The following is an 11208-nucleotide window of genomic DNA, read 5'->3' as shown; positions in this document are numbered from 1 at the left end:
ATCAATAATTGTAGCTATGGAAGCATGCGGTGAATCGCCATGGCGGCACTAATTAGCCAATCAGGAATCGAGAGCCAGTCCGGCGTGTCGTGTTCTGTGTTAAATGTGTAGTATGGTGTTTATGTGGATTTAAGACTTCGGTTTGCATTGGATATTCCGCTGTTGGAAAGGGAAGCGGCTCTCGGACCCAGGCAGGGAAGAGGAAGGAATTCACAGGTTTGGGGTCTGGGTGAAAATGGCCGACAGCTTCACACCAACAGAGGTCAACCAAACAGGAATCCAAATGCTTTAATATACGCTTGATGTGTGTGAGGTCTCAGCCCCGACTTTTATTGCAGCGCGGCTCTGAATTAGACGGTATCTCGCTGTCCCTGTTATCACAGAGCATCACAGAGGTACAAAAGCTACAATAGGCTTCCGTGGAAGAGGCGGATCTGCCGAGGACTGTTTGTTAGGAGCGTAAGTCTTTGGTGATGCGAAGGGGCTGCTCACCTCTGCCGTTTGTTAACACGTGACCTTACCAATAAGAGGTCATTTGGCCTGGAGGTGGTGTCAGGAAGTACGTAATAGTGTGTGACGTATATTAATGAGGCAGACAAATAAAAATAAGTATGTATATGTACATACAGGGCTGGAAACTGAACGCTAATATAAAAAAAAAAATAACTTGCATGTCGGACTACTTATTGGATAGAAGCAAAAATTCTTCTTTTCCACCCCGGTGTACATATATATACAAATAAAGAGCCCTAACAGATGCAGGGATGTATGTCTTGCCGCTTTTTGCATGCAGTCCAGTTAAGCTGAATAAATTCGCCCCCGACTGAAACTTCGTTTTCCACCGGTCAGCTTGGGTTTTAAGTACGAGGCGTGCCGTACTTAAAAAAAAGATTTTTTTTAAAGCATGTTTGAAAAATATGAGATATGTGTATAGTCACTGGAATCTCTCCTGGTGTTACGTCTCATTTGTAAGTGTTCGGTAACTATCTTGTATTTGGAGATTTCTTATATACTGTATATATGGGCCAAAAGAACAGGACCAGCTTTTTGTACACAAACGTTACCCTGTTAAGTTCTGAAGTTGCATCTTCATTTCTTTTGTTTCTTTCTTTCCTGTGGTTTGCTTTTCATCATGCATTTTAAGATACGGTATGTATCATTGTACTTTAACTGTAAGCGGGAGGACAATTGACAATAAATGTTTTGAAAACACATCTCCTGCTTCGGGTTCATCTCTCTGCCACGTGCCCCGATCCCAAGTCCCTGTCGGCTTTTTTTCCAACGTCCATTTATGTTTGCTGACACTAAGATGACTTGTTTTCTCGTGTCTTTCATCCCTGTTTCTCCCTCGCACCCCCGCTGCACGTGGATCAGTCCTGTCTAGGGTCTTACAATTACCAGGTAGGTGCAGGTAAAGTGTCAAGCTAGTAGTCCCTCTAGGATGGAAAGGTGTGCTGAGCTGTATACTCGAAGATGACAGACAAGTGATGTAGCTTTGCTGTGATTGGCTGGGCACCCTTTGCATCACACGGAAGCAGGACCTGGTACCTGCAACCCTCTGGTTACCACACTGAGCAACCAGAGCTGGACTATTCAACTCTGGTCCTCGATTCCAAATCCAAGCCAGGTTTTCAGTTCTCACAGGCAGTTAGTTTAATAATTACCGGTTCTGATTGGCCAGAAGCTTCACGCTTGGCTCATAGGTGAAGGGAAGCTGGAAAATCAGCACAGCTCGGACCTTGAGGATCCTGAGTTGCACAGCCCTGTGCTAGAGGGTTAGACCCCCTGTCTGATTCGGCCACCTGGCTTAAGGCTGTTGTTTGGATCTTCCATCACATCAGAAATCATAGCCCTGGATGCATTTCCTGTACATTTTGAATGAGTTACATTACTCATTCGTGACAGCAGCGTTTCTGATGGGTGAATGGTAACGGTCCAGGTTGAGCGCTCAGGTCCATAAGCGTGGAGTAAACAAAATTCATAAAAAAATCCACATTCCACATTCGGTCTTCCGGAGCCGAAGACTGCGAGGAAATCCAAATGATTAGGAAGACGGCAGCGAGACCCTTTGCTGAATGCTCCTGCTGTTCCCAAATTGCCACGGCTGGGAAGTGACTAATGAGCCTTTGGGAGGTAAATCGATAGTCCTACCACCTCCCCATGCGCTCTTAATCTTCAGGTGGGATGGGGGAGGGTCCATAGCCAGTCAAGTCTGCTTCAGGGTCCCAGCTTTGGCAGTCAAGAGCCACTAATCGCATCCAACTCCCCAAACTCCTCTTTCCTCTTCAATGGATTGATGGCAGAACAGGTGAAAAATCAATGCCCTCCTCCAGTCCAGAAATGGAGGCTTGCAGACAGAGGGTCACTCGCCAGGCTGTGAGCTGCCACAGACCCCATAACCTGTTTTGCTGCTCATCCTCAGGGGGGTTTTTGGGATGAAACTATTTAACCTTTGTCTGACCACCTTGTCTATGAACTGGTGGGATTTTACTGGTACCTTGGGCTGGCACCTGCTATTGGTCAGTGTTTGAATAGCTCAGAAGGTGAGTGGAAGCCTCAGGTGCCAATCATGAAGGCCCAACTATGGATGACCAATCGGCACCCTCTGCTGACTCTCCCGGGGGTGGGCCCTCAGCCTCTGAGAGCGGATCTCCCCAGCAAGCTCGGGCCGTGGCCACGACCGCATGCCGGCGTCGCTCACCCACCCCCACCCCGCCTCTGCCATTCCTCCTCATTCTTCTGTGGCATTTTAATCAGAGCGTTATGAGGTTCAGCGAGTGAGGTACGCTAAAAGTTGTGTTTCCTGACAGCCAATAAAAACCTTATAATATCGGCGATTGGAGCGGCTCCGCTTTAAAAATACTATGCAGCGCCATCGCTCAGCCCCCCCCCCCTCCTTTAATACCCCTCCTTATTTAATATATAGGCCGTGAAAAATGAGAGACTCCGGGCCCGGCGTGTAGATATTTTGTTGCTGATGATGCGAGACGAATTTCCATCACAGCTTTGTTTCCAGTGAGCGAGCGGATAATCTTTTACAGCGCTGGGGGAGGCAGACGGATCCATCAATCTCCGGGGCTTATGGCTGCCGTTCGTGGACATTATCCGGCCAGAGCGCACACTCGCGCGGCGACGGTGCTGTACCCAGAATGCCAGGTCGGACGGCCCCTTCTGGACCCCGTCCGCTAACGGAACCTAGTGTCCGGGATGGAGGCGTCTTCTCCTCTGTCCTTATGGAATGTGTGTGTGGGGGGATGGTGGCAGGGTGACTGTCCTATCGTGAAGATCCGCTGGCGTCCGCTGGAATTTTCTGGAAGGGACCGAATGCCCCCTTCGCTCTCAGGTAGAGACTTAGGCCTTACATCTCCCTGGGACACACTGCCTCCCCTACGCCAACCTGCAGCAGCCCCCCCACCCTCGTCTCCCGGTCGACCGCCGGTGGCCTGCGGCTGACGGTAACGAGAACAGGCAGCACGGATAGGAGACATGCACCTCCCGCAGCTCCCAGTCACAGCCTGGGGTCTCTGCTCTGAGCACATGGCTCACCTGTCACCCTGCCCCCCCCACAGACGGGAGCCAGACCGGGGGGGCCGTGTAGGTGTCAGTGCCGCTGACAGGTGGGAAATGGAGGCTCTCTCCTGCAGGCCGCGGCAAATCGCTTTAACCGAAACAAACAGCGCGGTGGCCGGTGTGGGAGAGGCGGCTGTGTTAGCGTGGCGCTACACGACTCCGCCTGTCAGGTGACAGGCACCTTCACGCCACGCTAGGTGGTTAGCAGCCCGGAGCCCGGGGGAGATAATGTCAGCGCACTTAACCCCTAATCTGGCTCTGCTTCCAGCCCGGCTCGGTCCCTCTCACCGCCGGCGAGTGCTTCGGTGGAAGCGACTTGCGCTCGACACCCTAAATGGGAAGGTGGGCAGTAAGGCCCCCCCCCCCAGGCGGCAGCTATATCAGTGGAATGAAGTGAGTCTCCCTGTTGTTAGGGAGAGTCGTATCGGGGGGGGGGGGGTGGATGGGACTGTGTGTGTGCTGGGGGGCACCAGGAGGCCAGAGAGAACACGAGGGCTGGGGTGGGCTAGGGTGGGGTAGGGTAGGAGGGGGGGGCACGAACCCCGTTTCTCTAATTGATGGCCAAAAGATGCACATGAAGAAGATGTTAAAGCAAAATGAAGTCATAACGGCGAATTGAGACATTTATTAGGTCAGAAGAAAAGCCTCTCAGAGACGCTGAGATTGTTTATTGATTTTTGCGTTTTGGCTGGCTGCACCAGAGTAATCGCTTGTGCGGCTGCCAGGAGGGGACCAGCCCAGGGGCCGGGGCAGGGGGGCCTGGGCGGGGGGGGGGCCTGGGCGGGGGGCGGCCTGGAGGGCACGTTCAGGCTGTGCATCCCATCCCAAACCAGGACGCGTTAATCGCCCGGATCTTGCCGGCACCACCCCAGACTGTCTTTGAATATGTTCTCGTCTCAGTTCCCCAAAACTGCTGCCCACAGTGCAGGCCTGTTTCTGTGGGAGCAAAAGCTGGGGCTTGATGACCCCGTGTGGGTGAGCTGACCATCCACAGCCGACAGCCACCGCCGCGCCCCAGGTGAGTGTTGGGATCCCTGCTCGTCACCAGCTTTCAGGTACACGCTGTGGATGTTCTCTGGTGCCCGCTTGCCGTTTCTGCTTACTCATCTGGGTCAAGGTCTCCAGGGCATGAAGACTATGATGGCGACACATGACCACAGCCTCTTGACCATGTGATCAGTTTGGTAAAACCTGTTTAACCGTTTGCATTCGATCTGCTCGGGGTGCTTTAGTTCTGCTCGTGTCTATGTGTGTGGGTGGGGCGGACTGGGAGGGGGGGTGATTGGGGTGCTGTACTGTATATTTGTCTCCTCAGGGGTTATTAGATGGGGTGATGAGCCGTAACTGGCTTCATTGTGTTCAGCACTGGACTGGGGACTCGACATCAAGCGGGACAAGAGTATCCAGCACCGTCACCTTGATTTCCAGCACCAGCGGGCCTCTTTCTCTGAAGTGGAGGGGAATTTGGGGCTGGGGCCGGGGCACAGTTAGGGGGACCAGGTCCTGCTGTATTAAAAAAACACAGTAACTAGATCTTCCCTAGCAACAGTTTCCGGGTGCCCCCGCCACAGGCGTGTAAATGATAATGCTGCACGCTCTCCCTCCCCATAAAGAGCTGTAAAACAGGGTAGTAAATCCTTCCAATTAGCGGCGTCCATCAGCCACTGTAATTGCATTGTGGGCCAGACCGTCGGTGGGATGACCTTGGCAGTGCGAGCGAGTGAGCGAGCGGGAGGGAGGGAGCCAAGGAAGGCGGAGCCCACAGTGGAAACAGGAAGTAGGCCGTCAGTGTGTGTCCTATCACTGTATCTGGGGCCCCCACTCTCACGGCTTGCACTTCAGACGGATCTCCTTCAAAGGAGGATGATTTGTGTCATCATTTGCCCCCCTCCACCCCGCTATCAAAAAAAGCATCACGTTTGATAGGGTTCATATCCCGTTTCTGTGGACCATCCGACGCAGGTGTCCCTTTCGGTGCTCATTTAAGTTCCCCCCAGCGCCTCTTGGGGTCCTGTCCCCCACACACTGCTCCATCATGGGGTCACGTCACCAAAGGCCAGCATGCATCACCGATCGGAAGCCCTTCAACAGGTGGCTGGGTGGGGGGGGGGGGGGGGGGGCATCCTCTTCCTCTGTCCTTGATGGGATTAGCCGGGAGTCGCGTTTAAACAGCCAATTGTGAGGCGGGACTGGCTGTTTCCTCGCTACGCTGAGAGCCGCTGCCTCCCGCCTCCTGGGCCTTCCGGCCCCTCTGCAGATAATTCTGTCGTCGGCCCCCCAGGCAGTGATAAGGGGCTGGGGGGGCTTGCTTTTCACAGTCTGGGGGGGGGTCTCAGCCAGATTTGGTCTTTTAACTGTGCACCTGGAGGAAGGAGAGCACCTGAGGCTGTGTGTGTGTGTGTGTGTGTGTGTGTGTGTGTGTGTGGGGAGGGAATGGGGGTCAGCCCCCCTGGGTGCCTTATGGGCTATACATCCATGCACCTTGCTGTACCAGTGAAGTCCGCTCCTGCCAAAATCACATGGTGTGTTCACAGGGGCCAACCAGCGGCCCAAATATGATTTGTGGTCTTTCTTCAAACTCCTGTGATTGGCTGTGTGGTTGCCTTCACAGTCCCCCTCTGTCAATCTGAGAATGACTAGTAAAGCCAGACAGAAGGGTTAGCCCTGGTGCATTATGGGATATGATCCCGAGTTGCTTATGTAACCGCGCTTCCCTTGAGACCTCTCGGACATCCTGTGCTTCCTGGATGGATGGCTCTTGGCGTGATTCATGAAGGGCGCTCTATATTGATAACCTCTCGTTGCTTTATCCATTTTATGAATGCAGAACATCAGCTGGGGAGGCAGGGGGGTGCGGGGGAGGAAATTAATTTGCAATAAATGGATAACAGAGTGGCTTTTGTCCGGGCACGGCACGCGGCGCTCTGTACCTGCCAGGTGCTTTGGTGCGTGACCCCCCCGCCTCATTGTGCCCGCCCCCGGGGGCAGGGTACGTGTTGACAGTCTCTGGGCCGCCCTGTCAAAGGGGCCATTGAGGGCTGGCTGTGGGCAACACAGAGACACACAGTGTCGGGGCCAGAAACGCGACACCCCTCGACACCGGGTCCGCTCAGCCCCCCCCCCCCCCCAGCCCTCGCTGACAGAGCCCCGAAAGCAGATCTGTTGGAGGGCTCGGTCGCTTGCTGACCCTCGCCCCCCACAGCCCTGAATCACTGATGTGGTGGACTGGAGGGGGGGCTGGGACCAGTAGGTGCACGGGAAGGAGTGAGGAGCATTAAAGGACTTCAAAGATGGGCTCAGGTGTCCCTCCGCAGGTGTAGCGGAAGCAGAGGTGCGGCTTTTGGGGGTGGGGGTGGGGGGTGCTGAGACCCCATATATATTTATTGCTGTGTTGACACTGTGTTGGCCATTAAGCCCCAACCTTTTACTCCAGGACATGTGACACGCAGAGGATGCCAGTTTGCTTAAAGAAATAGACCCAGCCCCCTTTGGCTGTGTGGTTTGTTCCCCGGAAGGTCCCCTTGTGGGGAAAGCAGCCATTTCTGCAGGATTTGGGGGCACAGAGCCCTCCCGACCCTCCCTGCCAATGACAGTACTCCCCCTCATCAATGTTCCAACCCCCATCCCCCTCCACACCGCTGCACCGCTCTAATCAGGGAAGCAAGCGCCTCTCCCACTAATAGGAGGTGTCATCGCCACTGAGCCCTGCCCCCCCTCCCCACATTTGTTCAATCAGTGTTTGGCCCTAGCCTATCCGGTTCTAGGTACCGCACCATCGCAACCACCACCCCCCACCCCATCCCACGTTTCCTTTTAGGGCGTTTGAAAGGACGTTGCCTTCCCCACCTCCGGACAAGAGTCTCCGAATTTAGCAGCGGTGGGGTCACGGCTGGTGAGGGGGGCGGCACAGCAGTCATCGGCGCCCTCAAATAAGCCTCACCTGTCCGGCTGTAAAGAGCAGCCGGCTGTCAGTCACGGCGTGGCGACGGCGGACAGGTTGTCACCCAAGTTGCCAGAAGAACCCAGCCGGGGGGCGGGTGGTGTATTTATAGAGCAGGATGGGCAGAAGACATCTGTACGGCGTGGGGGGGGGGGGCAAATTCAGAGCAGGGACTTAATCCCATCATACCCCCCCAGTCGTGTGAAAATGCTCGCCAGACCACGGTGGGCTTCTGATCAGCTGACAGTCACACGGCCCCTGTTCGGCCCTGCGGCCCCCAGCCCCCAGCCCCCAGCCGCTGTGCACCAGTGGGAGGCTTGTAAGTGATACCGTGGTCTTATGCTGCGTTGGCAGCTGTAACCACAACACTGAAGCGACCCCCCACCCCCGCCACCCCCACATGGACCAACCCCACTGATCCAAACTAGTCAGGAGGCTTCTGAGAAAACATCTGGTTTCAGGGAGAATCACAGTATGTAGAATCAGGGTGAAAGAGGCTATCAGCAGCCCATAGTTTGGGTTTGTCTATAATAAAGCATTTCATATTCCTATGCATGCTTTAGTTCCGATTATTTTAATGAATTATTCTCGAATTAATGATAAATAACTCTTAATTGGTAAAGCTTCAAGATGATTGGATGAAAGCTTCCCTGGCATTCTGCTAAGCCCTAGTTTATTTTGGCCTCATTGGTGAAATTCTCACTGAACGCCAGGACCCGTCCGCTCGCCCTTGCCACCTTAACCCGAGAAAACGGAACCTTAAATAATCTCACTGTTATTTGCAGCGATAACTTAAGTTGCATTGCCAGGCTTGACATACCTTCTGTTTGGCAAAGCGAACCAATTGTTATGATCACGAGGGGTGGAAAGGGGCAGGGAGGGTGAATCCGAGCACTATCAGAAATTTATCCCGGAACATTCTGTGGGCTTCCACACGTGACCGTTGGTGGGGTTCCTCCCACCTGCCGCCTTGTAACCAGACAGGTGCTACTGCCTTTGAACTAAAGAGTCATGTGCTTTCAACCCCCCATCCATTTCACTGATATGTTCCCCACTTAGTGCATATTCAAATCACCATGGCCTTGTTAGAATACTGAAGACAACGGGTTCACGAGTTACATGTTGGGGTGAGGTTCAGGCATCGCGATCATTCTGGGGGTGGGTGTATGAGACGGTTCCATCCTGATGAGGAAGACAGACTGTAATTCATCAGAGCTGGGTGGGGGGGGGGGGGGGACGATGAGGCCGTCATGGACAAACTCAGCAATGGAAACTGCATGCAGTCTTCTGGAATTTGCTTCTGGAAAAGCAAGGACCGGGTTCATTCCAGAAAACGTATGTGGGTGCGACCACCCTCGTTGCCATTGTGTGGCATTCCGGTTGATCACCCAATCCGTCGGCCCGACTCCCTCCTCGACGGGGGAAAGGCGGGCGGTGCCCCCCAGCCCGGCTCCTTGAGAAATGTCACCTGTCACCCATCACCTGTCACCGATGGGGCTTAATGACGGTGTCATGTGACAGACACTGATTTAGAAGCCCCGCCCTTTGTTTGCCTTTACAAACACCTGATGGTTTAATTAATTAATAGACTACAATTAGTGTCGCTCAGGAAGCCAGGTGAGCCCCTTAAAGAGAATTATGGGATGTTAAAATTGGAGGAGGAACTCCATTAGAGCTGACCTTTTCTTTTAAATTACTGATATTTGAGATTTAATTCAGAATTCAATGAAAACTTCATTTTTATTCTTATGACTGGGCCTTTTGTCTTTGACTCGGAAATGGGGTCTCTTACAGCCTTCAGGTCATTAATTATGATCTTTATAAATTAAATTAAGAAGATGTCAGCAGTTGGTTCTCCTTGCTCCCCCCACAGATTACCAAGCTACCTAGCACCATAGGACCAGTTTGGGGCAGGGGTGTGTGGCCCCCTGTATTAGCTGCCTGAAAATGAGAGATGCACTTTGAAGGGAACATGCGACACACTCCGGAATTTATTTTCAACTTTGCCGTCAAATGTAAAATATTTTTGGGACGATGTTTTAATCATAGACATGTTGAAAGTGCTGGACAGTGCAGCCAGGATAAAAGACTTTCTTGTGCTTCAGAATAGCTTGAGATGACCATTATCATTACTCTCTGGGGCCGGCAGTACCTGATGGTACTGGAACAATACTTCTCCATTGCTTTGAAGAGCGATTGAACCTCTTCTCTAAAACATGTCTCTGCTTCGGAAAGTAGGAAACATGAAAGTCCATCGACACGCCAACTACAGTGTGACCAATTTTGTTTTCTTTGCTTTGCTCAACGCCGATTAATGTCTGTACGTGCTGTCAGCTGTTTGGATATAACCCCCCCCCCCTTCCCCCGCATCCCCTCCCCCCGGGCTCCCCAAACCCCCTCATCCCCAACGCATCTTCTGTACATTTATTTATTTTTTATATTCCCTAATTCCGCTTGATGAATGACTGACAGGTTGACACCTCATTCGGCGAGATTAATAGGACGACACAATATTTACGTCGCAGAGACTGCCAATTATCCTACCATCTATCATCAAGATTATCTTTCTGATTGAAAACTACTCGTCCATGTAATCGGAATTATTTGGAATTAGAAGGGGAATTTATGGTTTCTTGTGTCGCTTTTCCTGGACGATGGTAAATGAGAAATATTAGATACATAAAGAAAAGCGCGGAGGAGTTGGAATCGCAGAGACGGGACGATCTGATTCCGTTTTCTGTTTTCATTTTGGGAAGGCACCTCATTTTCCTCTGTGCTCCACTGGCACCAGAGCGTAACGGGGATGGCTAATTATCAGGGATCAGACCTGATCATGGCAGCCTTGGCGTGGGAGGTCCAGCTCGTCCGGCGATATCGAGAACATGGTCCTAAGTCACCATTGCTGTGCTCATGCTCTTCACAGCGGCCCCTGTGTCTGTGAGTGATGTTAACACCGGACAGTTTCCGTTCTGTGCCCCACAGTGCCCCCTTCCGAATGTACGCTGGTTTTCCCACCCCCCACCCGATTTCCACCACACACTGGTTCCTCCCACTTGGCCACACTCCTCTAACTTCCCTGTTTTTTCCTATCGTCTTACTCTCCTCCTGTCTTTCTCTTCCTGAAGGAGGTGGGGCCTCAGATGGCTGGGAGAAGCACACAGCTGGACTCCACAACCCCAAAATTATTGATAACTTACGCCATTCCCCACATCTGTGAATGGAAACACTACACAGCGCCCCCTCCCCAGTTGTTGGTAGTTAAGCTGTGCACTGTTCCGTAATGCCCAGCCCCCTGGCTATGTGGTTATATATCAGCAGATGCCCTCAGGTTGCAGCCCTGAGATCACGACACCTTGATTGCGATAAGTCCGCCGGTCCTGATCCGTCTGCCACTGCTCTGACGGGACAGGCAACCCAGCAGAAATGCTGAAAAGCAGTTGTTTGCCCCACAGAATCGCAATCCGTTTCATGCGAGGGTCTACAGAATTGTTTTCCTCTTCTTCTTGGGGGGGGGGAAATGGTGTGGAACGAGACTATCAGAGCCAGAGTAAGATTTTGAGAGATTTATGTAAGTTTGCCAATGTGCTCAACAGCACTATTAAAACTGCTTTGGATCCTGACAGTACTGTACACACGCATACACACAGCAAAGCTGACGTCTTGCATTTGCACAAAAACTGCAGGATGCAATGACTTCA

Source organism: Brienomyrus brachyistius, chromosome 14 (genome assembly GCF_023856365.1).
Source record: "Brienomyrus brachyistius isolate T26 chromosome 14, BBRACH_0.4, whole genome shotgun sequence".
NCBI classification, from domain to species: domain Eukaryota; kingdom Metazoa; phylum Chordata; class Actinopteri; order Osteoglossiformes; family Mormyridae; genus Brienomyrus; species Brienomyrus brachyistius.
Note: the sequence above shows the minus strand (reverse complement) of the source record.